Source organism: Physeter macrocephalus, unplaced genomic scaffold, assembly GCF_002837175.3.
Source record: "Physeter macrocephalus isolate SW-GA unplaced genomic scaffold, ASM283717v5 random_176, whole genome shotgun sequence".
Lineage (NCBI taxonomy): Eukaryota > Metazoa > Chordata > Mammalia > Artiodactyla > Physeteridae > Physeter > Physeter macrocephalus.
In genome coordinates this window covers 1,980-17,439 of record NW_021145445.1, presented here as the reverse complement: position 1 = coordinate 17,439, position 15,460 = coordinate 1,980, and the positions used below count along the sequence as shown (strand labels likewise).

General features: G+C 53.2%; 1 protein-coding gene across 1 annotated transcript in view; it reads right to left on the bottom strand.

Annotated features, from left to right (window-relative positions):
- Positions 1 to 13,013, bottom strand: part of NEK6 (NIMA related kinase 6) — an 85,127-nt gene extending 72,114 nt beyond the window's left edge. Inside the window, exon 1 of the mRNA XM_024126170.2 lies at positions 12,892 to 13,013. The gene's annotated coding sequence lies outside the window, so the exon portion shown is untranslated. The remainder of the gene's footprint in view (positions 1 to 12,891) is intronic.
- Positions 13,014 to 15,460: the final 2,447 nt, after the last annotated feature.

The following is a 15,460-nucleotide window of genomic DNA, read 5'->3' as shown; positions in this document are numbered from 1 at the left end:
AGGCTCCGGACGCGCAGGCTCAGCGGCCATGGCTCACGGGCCCAGCCGCTCCGCGGCATGTGGGATCTTCCCGGACCGGGGCACGAACCCGCGTCCCCTGCATCGGCAGGCGGACTCTCAACCACTGCGCCACCAGGGAAGCCCCTGTGTGCACTCTCTTGAAAGTCTTCACCTTATCTTTGAACTTGTGTTTTCTAAGCGAAGTTGGTGGAACAATGGTGCATGTGCTGGGGGCGTGGAGTCTCAGCTCACAGGTGGTCCTGCCTTGCCCAGGGTGCGTCTCAGCTGCCCACCTCCCTGCCCCCAGCAACCTCTGCTGTTCTCCACCCTCGGCAAGGGCCTGGCTGCAAACAAGGCAAGGGCTGGGGTCAGGTGTGCCTGCCCACCGAGCCACAGGGTGGGGCCGTGGGCACCGGCGAGGGTCTGTACTCACCCTGTGAGTGTCCCTGTGCCCAAGGAATCATGGGCACAATAATAAATTTAAAACATCACGACAGGTGGGGAGAGAGACTGTGAAGGGGAGGAAAAAGATTTCTTCCTGCTTTTTGAACAGGGGACCTATATTTTCATTTTGTACTGGGCCCCCCAAATTACGTGGCTGGCCCTGCCTTCCATTTATTTATTGATCCTTGGGGACACCCCTGCGCCTCTGCAGAGCTAGAAGACACCGCTCTCGGGTCTGAGGCCATCACTGCCTAAGAAGCTTCTCAGAACAAGACCCCCCCCCACCCCCTACCCACCCTGCCTGCCAGGCTTGTTCTTTGAACCCCTATCATTGGTCACTTATTGCTGTCTTGTCGGCCAGGCCTGGTTTTCCGGTGCCGGGGATGTGACGGTAAGCCAGATCACTGATGGAAACAGGCAGGACTGCTGCTAGCACAGTCAGGCGGAGGGAGCCGGTCCCGCAGAGCAGCAGGGAGGGCGAGGTGGGAAGAGCTGGCACGTGCAGGCTGCCTCTCGAAAGCAGGGACATGGGGGTCGGCTCTGGGAGATGGGCAGAAGCCCCTCCATCAGTAAGGCGGGGCCGCCCTGACTCACCTCCCGGGGCTGTCGGAGACTGAAGGGGCTATTGTGCCTGAGGGGTGTCTCCAGCCGGCCGGGGCAGGCATGGCGGAGAGAGGGGACGGCACAGGCACAGGACGCTAATGCAGGACAGTCAGCAGCGGACTCCCCAGATGACTGCAAAGCCAACAATGAAAAAAAAATCGGAGGGGCAGCACCGCCATATCCTGAGCCCCTACCACATGCCAGGCACCTGGCTAAGGTGGCTAGATCTCACCATCGGCCGCCTCCGGGGTAGATATTTATTCCTGTGGTTTGTATTCCCACTTGACATTTTACAAACAACCTTACTTTCTGTGGTTTAAAAAGTCCAGTTGGTACCGAGCACGGGGTCAACCGTGCTTTTCTGGTATGGCTCGTCACGGATAGAGAAGAACTCACGCTGACTAAGAGCTCAGACTGCACAGCTGGGCCAACCTGGGTGTGATCCTGGACCACCCCCCAGCTGTGGGTTCTGGGGCAGAGCTGACCTGCCCTGGGCCTCAGCTTCCCATCTGTAACTTGGGGTTAACAAGAGTCCCATCCTGGAGGGGCTGCTGTGATGAGTAAGTGAGGTGACGTCAGTGAAGGATGCAGCACACAGCCAGTGCTCCGACAAGCTACTGCCGTGAAACCCCAAAACATCCAATGAGAAACCCGAGCATCGTGTGGCGCTTCCCGGGACCGTGCGAGTCTGCTCCCTCCTTCCTAGCATCTGCCACAACTCTGCTCTGAGACTGCTCTCTCCCCCCATTGTCATGTCACATCAGTCCATAAATATTTAAACAACATGTCATCAGATTATTATAACATATGATCTATAGCACTGATGTGCTGCAGTTCTGCGCATTTGGGCTTCGTTTTCAGAATATCGAGACATAAAATATTTATATATTTAGCCAACCACGAGATCTCACATTCTGTCTCAAAATGCTGGGTGGTGGCAAGACGCTGAACTGAGAGGCAACGTGTGAAGGGGATGCCTTGTTCTCACATCGGTTCCTGGGGCATCTGGATTGTTTCTGGTTCATTCCGGGGACGTCATTGTGCGGCCTGTGAACGGTGACTGGCCGGGTTTATCGCAGCAAGCAGAGCGCTGGGACTAAACAAAACCCCGTAAGATGGGGCAAGAGTTCAAATCACTTGGGCTCTGTCATTTTCCTTTCTGTATCTCCATAGATCTGCGCATAGTAGGTGCTCTTAAACGTCCAGTGGAAAATAAGTTAATTCACCTGCAGCCCACAGCACCACCCAATGGGCTGGCATCCAGCAGGGATTCAGTCACATTTGCTCCCCTGTTTCATTCCATCCCCAGTGCCCAGCACCAGGCCTGGCCCGGAGTGGGATCCAGTGAATGTTGCTGGATGAACGGCAGTTGAAGGAATAAACGCGTGACCAGATAAATCACTTAATTAGCTAATAAATGAATGTGGGATAATGACTCTGGTCATGTCTGCTGGTCGGAATTATACTGTGTAAGACCCTCCTCCAGAGAAACAAAGGCTTTCCAGTAACCCGTAGTGGGTAGGCAAAGGGGTTTTCCTGGGTAATTAAATATCTCGATTGCTAACATTAGCACATCACAGTGACCACGTGTCCCGGATTTTCAGTACTATGCAATTTCAAAGATGCCACCCCCTAAGCCATTCGAGCATCCAGGAACTTCTCACACACCAGCGACCAAACAGCTTCTTCCAAAACTGCCTCTCCTGTCCCCAGATGTCACTAAAATGCTTTTACAGACCACTGCTGTTTTGGGTGTTTGGAAACAGTGGTCGTCATGTGTCCAACCTAGAGATGATCGACATCTGACGTCCTGGGAGGTCACAAAAGTATTCGCAAATTAAAGTTATTAGTTTGGAGTAAAAGTATTTTCTTTGCGTGTTCCCCAAATGCCATGCTGTCACCATCAAGAGCTCGCATGCCCCACCTTTGTCCCCAGCCTCTGCATAAAAATCCAGTCCTCGTTTCCTCTTGGGTTGGCTGAGGCTGGCATTTAAAACAAACACAAAAGGCCACTAAAATTCCTGAGGGAGACGAACAAAGGAAATGCACACACACTGAGTCAGGCACGCCAAGTCCACGCTTGAGATCCCGGTGTAACTAAATCCGGCTGGACTTGGCTGGACCCGCCAAATGCGTGGGGTGGGCTCCCTGTCTGTCTGCCATGTGCTGCCCAGTGGTCCTGCCACCTGGGCACCCACCCTGGTGGTCCACCAAGGCCACACCAGCTAGGGAATCGTTTCCTCTTTCAACCCAGGATTCCCTGTTTTCTGGGCTGGGGCAGAATCTGGGCTCTTGCTCATTTGCTGCATAGCAAATGTCTGTGCCCAGAGGTGGCTTGGGAGACTTAACCCCTTCCCTTTCCCTGAGCAACCCCCCCAAAGATATGCCCTCTAAAAAATAATCGTGGTTTATAGACAATGCAGCTTTAAGACATGGCACCCACCAAATCCTACCCAAAGCCCCTCCTCTACAGACTTCAGGAGGCGCCTCTGCAGAAGAGGGGCAAAGGAGGGAGACCCCTGTAACTCTGGGAGGTAACCTCCGTGTTTAGGTTCCTCCTACTTGGAATAATCCAAGGATAAGTCTTTCTCTAAGAAACCTTCTCTGCACAGGGGAGGGTCAGTCGGGCACAACTCAGCCTTTTGCTGGCCACTGGGAGGAATGAGGAGGGGGTGCCTGCAGCCAGTCAAGTTTGCCACCAGCTTCAGTAAGTCCATATAAACATTCTTCAAGGATCCTGCCACTTACCCACTTAAAACTTTCCATTCATTCAACAATTATTAACTGAGCACCTATGTGCCAGGCACGGTACTGGACACCGAGGTACAGCTGTGGTCCACAGACCAACTCTTACCCTCATGGAGCTCACATTCCAGTCTGGGAGGCAGATAACAAACACACGATGTCAGGGATGGATAAGGGCCCTGAAGAAAAATAAAGCTGGGCCAGGGAATGGGGAGCGAAGGACGTGGGATTAATCTTGACAGAGTGGGGATGGTGGGGTCTCTTTGGAGAAGTGACTTTTGCAGTGTCCCTATGAAGGCTAGGAGCAAGTCATGGGAATATTAGGAGGAAAAGGATTTCAGGGAGCCGGGACAGCAAGTGCAAAGGCCCTGAGGTGGGAGTACGCTTGGCATGTTTGAGGAAAGGTAAGGAGGCTGGGGCGGAGTGAGTGAGGGAGAGACTGCTGAAAAGTAAGGCTGCAGAAGTAGCAGGGGCCCCACTGCTCTTGCAATAAAGACCAAAGCTCACAGATCCTGGTGGGCCTTGGCAGCCTCCTCTCCCACTATTTGCCCCCTTGGTTCATACTTTTCCTTCCAGCTGCCTAGGAGGCCCTCTCCCAGGCCCTGGGCCTGGCCTGGCCACCAACGCGCAGCCTACACAACGGGCACTTCCAGAGGGCAGCCTTCAGACCAGACCCCAGAACACAGGTTTCTCACAACACTAAGGCTTATGGTAATTAGCACCATATAGCCTGGATTCTTTATGTCTGTTTCTCTGTCCATTAAATGGCCATAATAGTACCTGTGTCACAGAACTGCGGGAGGATGAAGTGAGTTAATCCATGTAAAGGGTTAGAACAGAATGTAACATGTGGTGAGTGCCTGGTACAAAGGCTCTATTGAAGGCTGAGAAAGTGGTAGGAAGTTCCTGGCTTCGCACCGCTTGGGGTCTGCCTGCAGCACAGGACCGCAGTCTGGCTCCCAGCTTCCCATCCCACGGCCCCACCTACCCACTCACCCTGTGGGCTACCTGCCCTTCACCCCAGCCTTCTCAGGCCTCCAGGCCTCCAGCACCTTGCCTGGCAAACCTCATGTCTCCCTCAAGGCTGGGGAGTCCCTCCCTCCTGGAAGCCCTCCCACTTCCCCAGAGAGTACCAAAGGGTACCTGCTGCAAACTGTTCACAAGCACCTACAACAGGGTCATGACACAACTTCTGCAGCTACCAGGTGGTGGGTGGGACCATTAGAGGGTCTCTGTGCCAGCTCCCAGCATAATGCCTGACTTAGAATGTCAGGACGTATTTCTTGAGTGAATGAGTGGACAAATGACCACATAGCAGCCAGCAAGGGCGTATCTGGTTAACAAAATGGAGTCCACTTAACCCAAACAACAGTGAATGATCTGTGTTTCCACACTGAACTGTTCACCCACATTCTGGGCCCAGGTGCCACGAACCCGAGCCTTGGCCTGAAAGTTGGGAGAACGATCTGATTTCAGCCACAGAACAGCCACAGCCTGCGCGGGAGACCTTAGTCTCTCTGTGGGCCTCATTCTCCCTATCTGTAAAATGGGAGGCTTTTAAGCTTTTATTTTTAAGCATCAGAAACTTTTCTTTTTTTTTTTTTTAATTTCTTTTATACTTTTGGCTGTGTTGGGTCTTCCTTGCTGTGCACGGGCTTTCTCTAGTTGCGGTGAGCGGGGGCTACTCTTTGTCGCGGTGCACGGGCTTCCCATTGCGATGGCTTCTCTTGTTGAGGAGCACGGGCTCTAGGCGCTCTGGCTTCAGTAGTTGTGGCTCGTGGGCTCTAGAGCGCGGGCTCAGTAGTTGTGACGCACGGGCTTAGTTGCTCCGCGGCACATGGGATCTTCCCGGACTGGGGCTCGAACGTGTGTCCGCTGCGTTGGCAGGAGGGTTCTTAACCACTGCGCCACCAGGGAAGCCCAGAAACTTTTCTTATAAAAATTTTTTTTCCGGGCTTCCCTGGTGGCGCAGTGGTTGAGAATCCGCCTGCCGATGCAGGGGACACGGGTTCGTGCCCCGGTCCGGGAAGATCCCACATGCCGCAGAGCGGCTGGACCCGTGAGCCATGGCCGCTGAGCCTGTGCGTCCGGAGCCTGTGCTCCGCAACGGGAGAGGCCACAGCAGTGATAGGCCCGTGTACCGAAAAAAAAAAAATTTTCCAAATAAAATTAACCATTTTAAAGTAAAAATTAAGGGGCATTTAATACATTCCCAATGTTGTGTAACCACAGCCTCTACCTGGTTCCAAAACATTTTCATCATCCCAGAAGGAAACCCTGTACCCATTAAGCAGTTTCTCCCCATTCTCCCCTCCCCCACACCCCTGATAACCACCAATCTCCTTTCTGTCTCTAAGGATTTATAGATTCTGAACATTTTGTATAAGAACCTTTCTTAAAATGACACCTGAGCAAAACCTCCTTATATAAAACAGGAAAGAGGAGAAGGGCCAAGGCTGAAGACGGTAGGTTTGTCTCTTCCCCTCCCCCTTCAGGGAGCTGACATCCCCCATCCTTAGTGGCCTTTCAGGGAAGGCTCTGATTCCAGACCCTTTCTTTTCAGAGTTCTAATCCTAAACTTGGGTTTCTAAGGCAAATCACCTCAAACGGTGCCCGAGAATCAAGGGCCTTGAGCCTGGCGTTACTGGCCCACTTGCCAGATGAGGAAGTAGAGGCTGGGCGTACATGAAGCCCTAGACTGAGCTGACTGCTGGGGAGGTGCTGGATTCAAAGATCTCCAGAGCCCGCTGATGCTCTCCCCTCACCACACACACCAAGGCGGGGTCTCAGATGTGAAGAGCTGGCCAAAAGCCCACAGAAGCTACCTCACGAGGGCAGCCAGTCCCGGGGGACAAAGATCACGCCTCTCCCTCAGGGAAGACAAGCCAGCCTGAGGGAGCCCCAGTAGCTTAGGGAGCGCCAAACACGCACAGACTCCGTCAGCCCTCGCTGTGCAGACTCTCTGTGAGGACCATGTTGGTGGAGAGGGCCACCTGCTCACTTCCAACCAAGAACTGCCTGCCCCCGGCCCAGGTCTGCGACAGCCGCTCCGTCAACACAGACCTCTGATGGGGCCAGTGCTGTGTAAATAATTAACAAAACATCTGCTTTGCTTAATAACACACCGTGGCTGACACAGCTCTCGGGGCCTCCCGAGACCCTTCAACTCCAAGAGGACGCAGGACGCACCAAAAACCTATAAGGCTCACTTTCCTCTCCGTGGGGCTGGCGGGGGGCAGGGTAGACAGGAAAGCAAAATACTGATTTCTAAACATTTCCCTGAGATGCCCAGGGCCACCCTGACATTTAAATCTTGCCTCTTGGGACTTCAAAAAAAAAAAAAAAAAAAAAAAGAATCCGCCTGCCAATGAAGGGGACACGGGTTTGAGCCCTGGTCTGGAAAGGTCTCACATGCCGTGGAGCCACTAAGCCCGTGCGCCGTGACTACTGAGACTGCACTCTAGAGCCCTCAAGCCACAACTACTGAGCCCGCGTGCCACAACTACCGAAGCCCGCGCGCCTAGAGCCCATGGTCCGCAGCGAAGAGTAGCTCCTGCTCGCTGCAGCTAGAGAATGCCCACGAGCCGCAGTGAAGACCCAATGCGGCCAAAAATAAATAAATAAATTTATTTTAAAATAAAAATCCTGCCTCTTTCCAAATTGTCATTGTCTCCTCCACTCTATTTTGAGGGTCATGGTCATAGAAAAGTGCTTCAGTGGCACCTACCTGGAGGGGCCCCCGACGCCCCCTTTTAACCTTGTTTCGGGCCTCAAGATACAGGGGCACTGAAAAATGCTCCTGACAGAGATGACCTTCCCAGCCCTGTGACCCTGGGCGGGTCCTCGGTAATTAAATAGTTCCTAGTCTCTCATCAAGCACTTATGAGGTGTTACCCACGTGCTGAGCATTTTGTAGGCGTTATTTTATTTAGTTCTTCCCCCACACTTTATGAGGTCATACATAATACTGTTCCTGTTTTCTGGATGAGGAAACAGGCTCCCAGAGGTGAACGACTTTTTCAAAAGTGGCAGGTCTGGGCCTCCTCCCACCTCACTCATTTGGATTGTGGGTGAGTGCCTTCCCCTCTCTGGGCCTCAGTTTCCGTCTTGTAAAATGGGCATGCAGTTCTTCTCTGCATGGTGAGCCTACCGAATTCCTCATTTGCAGCTTGGACTGATCAGAGCCGAGGGTGGTTTGTATAGTAACTCTGTCCCTTTGCAGGTCTCTTCCCGACAATCCCCAATTTCAAAGACTCTGGGGACAATGAGGAACAGGAGAGGGCAGGCCTTGGGGAAAGGGGTCGAGTACAAATTCCACCTCCACTGCCCACTTGCTGCGAGAACGGGTCTCAGGGACTAAACCCAGTAGCCTCAACTACAACGCAGGGACCTCGGAACATTCTCCTTAAACAGCGCTCGGCTCTCCGTTCGCTAGGATCAAGCACTGCCCCCTCCCCCAGCCTAATTGTGAAGTGTGAGGGTTAAACAACTCCGGGAAACTCAGGCCCTGCGGGCTCCCAGTGGCAGCCTCCCTCCCCCTTCCCTTGTCGGAATTCCTTCACACTCTACGGAATTCTTACATAAAGCCCCTTTTTCTTTGCTGTGAGGTCACCATCATGCAGATGTCTAAGAGAAAGAAAGACTGGCTCCACATGGATCAAGGCCGTTGGAACTGAATGCATTTTAGATCCCAGCTGGCCACCTTTCAATTCTGTAGGCCCCTCATTCAGCACCCCCCACCCCCCAAAACAGAGGCAGCTACAGTGTTGAGTCGGGTTTGGGGTGCAGTGATCCTGCTGGTAGAGGCCGAGAAGGCCTGGCTAGAAGACCCGGCCTTTGCCACCAGACCACCCGAGAAGTTGTCTGTGGAAAAATTCAGAATTGGAGACAACGGCAGAGGTTATGTATGAGGGTTTGTTTCCACACAAGTAAGTCTTGTTAGAGGGACAGATGTCAAAACGCTAGATCACTCTCCAAGTTCAAGTTCCCGAATTAAACGTCACAGGAAATTACCCCACCAACTGATTTGCCCCAATGTCAGCTCCTGTCTGAGGAGGCCGTTGGTCTATTTCAGTTTTGGCCAAAGGAAGGGGCTGTGTGTATGCTACCCAGCTCAGATAGGGATGGATGAAGCCACTGGCCTGATTTTTTTCTCTTTAAGTTAACATTTGCCCAAAAGGCTATCTTGTCACTACCCAAGAATCAGAAGTGAGAAAATAGGCAACTACCAAAAGCCACCGAGGGTCTTTGGCCAAGTGTGGCCATCCTTCACCTTTCAAAGCAAATTCACAGACACCCAGGGGTGCTCAGACAACCCCTCACTCCGTGAGCACCCTTTCCCCAGAGCTCCAAGTTCTGACCACTATCTAAGGCAATGGCCAAGGAAAGGCCCATGGCATGGGCAAAACAGTTTCCTAAGAATGATGTCAGCAAAAAAAAAGAGAGAGAGAGAGAGATAAAAATGTAGAAACAAGGACTATTTTTACCTCCCCAAATCACAGGCCAGACGGGAGAGAAATCCATCAACGCCAGAAATGCGGCTGGGCCTTCGCACAAGATCTATTATTTCACACCTTAAATTAACGCATCTCAAAGCAATTTGCAAATGTTCGTCAATTTGCAGAACATACTTGGAAGGGAGAGAAATACCTTTTCTTTTCAACACCAAAGGACTCGCAGGAGCACCCCACACCCAAAACCACACAGGTCTTTGCACACAACATTCCTTTCCAGTACAGTGTAGTATAAACCGTGATGTAAATGGAAATGAACGGGAAGAGAGACAGGCACGCACGGGACTGAAACGGTAAGTAAGTGACAAGAAGCCTACGTAGAAATGATGCTGTTGTCAGATATTCAGAATTGAGAGTCAGGCCCTGTGGAGGTAACTCGCCATCATCAGGGGTCAGGACGCCGGGCTCTTGCTGAGGGCAGTGTCCTAGGTTGCTTCCACCCCACACAAGCCTGGAGGTGCCAACCCATATTCAATCTCGGATGACTCACCAGGGCCCTCCACTCTCCACCCTCTAGCTCCCTGGCATGGTCTGACCCAAGAAGGGGAAGGGAATATTCTTCTCTTTGACACTTCCCTTCTGAAACCAATTTTTGGCACTTTGTGAGGAAAGGAAAAATGTGAACTGGGGCCCTTTCTATCTGACAGCTCTGGCTCCTCTGCACCAGAGGAGCAAGTGTGGACGAGGAAGGATGGTAGTGCCTTCAGGAAGACCTCTCCCAGAAGCCTGGAGCCCAGCAAAGAACCCAGCATGTCTTAATCCACAGCAGGACAAAGGCAGACAGACCCGGTTTAAAGTTAAGAACTTCAACTCTGGAATCAGAGATGTGGGACTGGATCCTGACTTTGCCATTTGCCAGTTTATGACCCTGCCCAAGTTACTTAACTTCATCTTCCTCTCTGTAAGATCAGGATAACAACCCCGAACATTCGCACTGTGCCAGACCCATGGCACACAGCCACTGTGACCTTCCACGTTCGGTGGGGAGACTATGGGCTCTGCTCAGTCAAGCCTGGGTTCAAATCCAAGATCAACCGTATGTTATCATGTGATCTTCAGCACATGATTTAATCTCTCTGTGCCCTAGTGCCCTCACCTGTAAAACGGGCATCATGATTGTTCCCATCTCATGATGCTGGTGAGTGGATTGAGTGAAATAAGGCAATTAAAGCTTTTAGTACCGTGCCTGGCACATGGAATACCCTCCATAAATGGTGGCCATTAGCCATGGTGCATAACTTTCATAAAATTGTGCACATTTCATCGCTGAGCCTCAGTTTTCTCATCTGTAAAATGGAGATAATAACCTCCACCTCACAGTGAAAATTAACTAAGCGTATGTACGTTTAAAGCACTCAGCACCCCGTCTGTGCACCTTCAGAAGGCAAATCCTGGTGCAATGGAAAGAGGATGGGCTTGAAGTCAGGCAGGTGACAGGATTCTGCTGCCACCTCCTCTCTGTGGTCCCAGGACACGGCTCGAACTCTCTGAGCCTCAATTTCCTTGCGCGTATAAAACCAGAAGCCACGCTCCACAGCCTGACTTTTGGGAGGATTGTGGCGCCCAGAACAGTGCCCAGCACACAATGGGTGCTCCATAAATGTGAGTTCCCTTCCCCTGCTCCTTCCTTGCTTGAAGCCTCCAGAAGTGCCATCTGGCAAAGCCAGGAGCTCCGTTTCTTGAACCCTGAACGGCCCTCTACCCAGACCAACCTGGGCTGCTGCTTAAGTCTGAGACTTTATTTTGCGGAGGTAGAAACTACTTTTTAGTCATTTCCGAAGCAGACGGGACGGCAGAGGCTGACAAACCGCAGGGACCATTTTAAATCCTGGGCCTTTCTTCTGGGAAGTTAGGCAAGAACCTTCCCAAATGTTTGCCCGTGGGGCTCTCTGCCAGGGAGTGACTCATCCACAGCTCCCCACAGGCATATTTTATTTGGGGGTGGGGGATTGAGGGAGGGCCTGGCCTTGCTGGGGGAGGGGAGGCAGCATTTCCAGCACACCCAGAGGTGGGTTTGTTTGGTTTTTTTTCATTTTTTAGGACAAAAAAGAAAAAGAATGTGGGTCTTTTTTGTTTCCTTCCAGGTTTTGTTTGCTAAAAGAAGACGTCCAAAGTTCACTCAGTAAGCTGCTGCGTGGGGAACAGGCGCTTTCAGCCGGCTCTGCATCCCTTTCAATGAAATTCTTCTTCCATTAACGCCACGGTTTTTAAAATGTCCCTCCAAGGTTCGCCTGCGCACACACTGAGCTCCTAAGACGACATGTTCCCCTCAGAAAGGCAAGCCAAATTTTGACAATCCAGAGGAACTAGGGAGCTCCAGAGATTCTAAAGTTTGCCTTAAAGCAATTAAGACTTTCAACTGCAGAGATTTTCAACATTTATAAAGCACACCAAAAACTGTCAGTTAAAACTTCAAGGACAGACCTCGGAAGACAGTGTCCCAAGCCTGCTGTGATCAATTTGTTACTGTCTTGGGGGCTCACACTTGGAGCCCAGGCTCGATACAAATAAATCAGATGAATATCTATCTACTTAGTAAGGCAGGCAGAGAGACACCCCCAGATACACAGACAAGTGTCCCTGGACCCCTGCTCTCCCCAGGGTCAGCCCCACCCTGGGCCTGGGGAAGGGTTAAAATTCACCAGGGCCAGAGAGGGGCAAGAACAAAGCCAGGGGACACAGAAGAGTTTTTGGGAAAACTGAATACAGGTCCTCCAGTGCCAGGCCAAGAGGCTCCACCAGGCCCAGCGCAGCCCCAGCCCAGTCTGGAGCCCCATGGAGGGTCCTGTCAATGGTCCTGCCCAGGCCCGGCTGGGCTCTGCAATCGGACCTCTGGCCTCTCATTCACCAAAGAAAACCCAGCACCCACGGGGTGCCCACACCAGGCCTGCTTCTCTCCACGGGTTCCCCTGACATCCGGGCCAGCGGCGGGCACATCACACAGTAGGCCTGGTGGGAGCAAAGAGGGGCCCTCAGCCTCCATAGCAAACATACTCGCATGCTCCTGTACACAAATTACACACTCACATCCACATATGTACACTTTTGCCCTCAAGGGCTCATAAATACACACAAAAATCACTTGTGAACACTCCCACGTGTGCGCGCGCACACATACACCCAGAATCCACACATTCTCGGTCACAAAAATGAGATCCCACATGAAGCGCCTGGCACATAGTAAACACTCAATAAATGGCTAAGTGGGAGCCATGCCCGCTTGCCCCGCACTTACTCGCACCAAACTCCACCACCCCACAGCCCCGACGCTCCGAGGTGCACACGCACCAACTCGGCCACAGGCACGCGCACACTCCTGCGAACACACCAGGAGGGACAGATGGACACGCCGCCCACGCACGCTCGGACGCACGGCCGGGGACACACTCAGACTCGCACGCTCACGCGCGTCCCGACCTCCCGCGTGCACACCCGCCCGCTGTCCCCCGCGGAGCCTCGGGCGCGTGCGCGGGTACGCGCGCCCCGCTCGGCCCGAGAGTGGGTGACTGCCCCGCGGCCCGGCCTCCGCCCCTTCCCCGGCCCGCGCCGGCCCGATCCGGTCGGGCCCCGGCCCCAGGCCACTCACCGGCTCGCGGGCGGGCTCGGCTGCCGTAGGGAGGACCGGCGCACGGTCGGCGGGAGCGGTGGGTCCCACACGAGTTGGCGGCGCCGCAGCTGCACGCTCGTCCGCTGGGTTCCGCCGCCGCCTGCGCGGGCCCGCGCGCGCGCTCCCGCCCCTCCCCGCCGCGGGGCCGCGCCGCCCCCTGCGCTCGTGCGCGCTGCCGCCACGCAGGCTTGGGGGGCGCCCGGGCGGCGCCCTCACCGAGGCCGGATCCCCTCACTCTCCCAAGCCCACTTAGCCGAGGACCCCCTCCCCATTTCAAAGCTGGGGAAACTGAGGCCCAGATCATACAGCGAGTCAGGTCCAGCATCTCCCCTTCTTCTCGGGCTCTAGACACTTAGGGTGTGCAGTCAGTCAACCCCGTGGACCCCTCCCACGCATCTTTGGATACCCATCACCTAACTTTGCTCCTTCACAGCCCTGGAGATAACTGAAATCGGTTAATCAACAAGCACTTATTTTGCGCCTGCTGAATGCGGGCACTGAAGTAGGCTCCAAGGGTATCTCGCTGTGGTGAAGGCACTGCTCTCTGCCCTCAGAGGGCCAACGTCTCCTCATCTGGAGCTCCCCACTTCCTGTACACCCCAAGACCAGTAAGAATCAATGCGCAGAGGTTTCTGGAAGAAGTAAGACTCTGCTAATGAATGCTTAACACCCCCTCGAAGGAGACAGAGTCTGTATGGGGACCCAAAGGCAGCAGCTCAGTTCCCTGCTTCACTTCCTAAGGGGACACAACCCCCCAAAAGGGGACGCTCCTGGCCCAAACAGTTCCTGTTTCCACACCCGCTGCTTTTCCTCCACATGCAAAACTGTGCTGTGTCCCGCAGGAGGGCAGGAACCAGGGACTGACGCCGGCTGCCTGCCAGCTGTCCAGCTTGGTCACCGTGCTGGGCACAGGGCGATACCCACTGGGCCTGTTTGCCCAGTGAATGGACATGTTTCGGCTGGCTCGGATCTCTCTGACAGTGATGACACCAACTGAACACCCACTGTGTGCCAGGCTCACGGCTGCACACTCTGCCTGCCTGGTGCTGTTCAGTCCCACAGCCATTATTTGAAGGAGACTTTATGCTGCTTTCGTGCCCATTTTACAGATGGGGTAAATGAGGCCTAGAACTGAAGCTTAGAGAAACAAATTGTCTTGCCCAAAGTCACCCAGCTGGTAAGTGGTTGAGCTAGAAACTGGACCGCAGATGATCTAATTCCTGTGCCTGTGTGCTTAATCTAGGATGTGAACAGCATGGTTCTGTGCTGCTGATACAAGAAGGGGCAGACGGGGCAGCAGCCCATCCAGAGGAGCCAGCCCTTCTACAAAGCGACAGGGATGAAATGGATCATTTTGCAGATTGGTTACCCGTTAGTTGGGGATCTGATTACAGTCTCACCTCACATGGTATACTTCACAATAAATGCCAGATAGATTGAACAGTTAAATATAAAAAATAAACATTGCATAAAACAAGAGAAAGTAATAGTTCTGAGATTGTGTGGCAGTCTTACTAGTAGGTGGGTGATGGCTATATTCGTGCAGGAAACATTCATTCATTCATTCACTAGACACATAGAGCACCTTCTATGGGTCAGATGCTATTCTAGGCACTGGGTTACAGTCATGAACAAAATACAGCCCAGACTCTCTTGGGGCTTCAATCTGGGGGTGGGAGGTGGGGGGAAAGAAAAGTATCTGGTGTGGCAAGGAAAATAGGTTTGGTGGAGAAAATAAAGCAAGGAGGGGGGAGGAAAGCACCCCAGGGGTGCTTTTTCATAGAGAGTGCTGGGAGAAGGCCTCTCTGATGAGGTGACTTTGAACAGAGGGCTGTATGAGGGAGTGAGGGAAGAGGTCCTCTGTGTATAGGACAGGTTCATGCTCCAAGAACCATCCTAGTACGCTACAGAGCAAGAACCTGAAATTCCTCTTTGAAGGAAACTTTGGGAGCAGCTCCAGACCACTGAGGAAAAGAAGCACTGGGACCCCCACGCATGTCTGTATAAGAGTCTACCATTTGTAAAGCCTGTTCCCAGCCCCTGTAACAGGAACTCCCAGTGTCCTCATTTGCCATTTCGGAAACTGAGGCTCAGAGAGGTCAAGAAGTGTGCCACAGGTCACACCGCCAACCACCATCAGCAGAGATGGGTCTGGCTGCAGGCCAGCTGTTGGCTGCTGCTGTGTGTTAGGGGACTGAAGAAGTCCTGGCCGCCCCCTTCCCTCCCTCTGGGACTATAATTCAGGAACAGGAGGGCCTAGGGCATCTGCTGCAGGCTTCTAGAGACAGGAGGGTGCAGCAGCAGGACTTGAGGGGTTGGGGGGGAGTCATCCCCACCCTGTTTTCCCGGCCTTCCTCTTCCTCACCTCCTACTTCCTTCCCTCTGGCCTGGGCCCAGCCGCTGGTGACATGCTGGGGGAAGAATCAGGTTAAACGCTGCCCAGAGACCCTCCAAATGTCCCGCACTACCCTCACTACCCCGGCCACGGCAGGGGTAGGTGGAGAGAAATGGTACAATGCAGCCTGAGCCCCACTCCACTTTTGTTTTT